The sequence below is a fragment of the Tupaia chinensis genome, unplaced genomic scaffold, assembly GCF_000334495.1.
Source record: "Tupaia chinensis unplaced genomic scaffold, TupChi_1.0 Scaffold143695_1, whole genome shotgun sequence".
NCBI lineage: Eukaryota > Metazoa > Chordata > Mammalia > Scandentia > Tupaiidae > Tupaia > Tupaia belangeri.
In genome coordinates, this window is record NW_006203543.1 from 611434 (window position 1) to 611858 (window position 425).

Sequence of the window (425 nt, forward strand, 5' to 3'; positions counted from 1 at the left end):
ATGTCACTGAACTCCCATGTAGTTGACCACAGTTCAAGTCATGGACCTGGTGGCTTATACTCATGCTGGGCACATGTGTGTGCATGCCCAAGATCCGGAGAGGAGAATGGAGGAGAAGGGGTTGTGGCATGGCCATCCCCCCAGGGGATGATTTCTCACTTTCTGTCTCTCTATGTCTCTCTGTCTCTCTGGCGAATGCACGCACCCTATAGCAAAAGCCTCTAACAAAAACAAATCAAAACAAAACAAAAAAAGAATAGAAATACAAACCACCTTTATTAGTATTCATTAGACCAGTAAATGAGAGTACCAGGTACCAGTACTAAAGGCTCTGAGGGTATATTTGCCGTTTGTACTTTGAAAGTTGTCCCTGCTGTCCCAGGAATTCCTGGGCCAGCCACAATTTGTATAGGTGCAGGTAAGCA

General features: G+C 45.4%; 1 pseudogene; it reads left to right on the forward strand.

The window, feature by feature from the left end:
- Nucleotides 1-300: 300 nt before the first annotated feature.
- LOC102472523 (calcyclin-binding protein pseudogene) overlaps nt 301-425 on the forward strand; it is a 3814-nt pseudogene continuing 3689 nt past the window's right edge.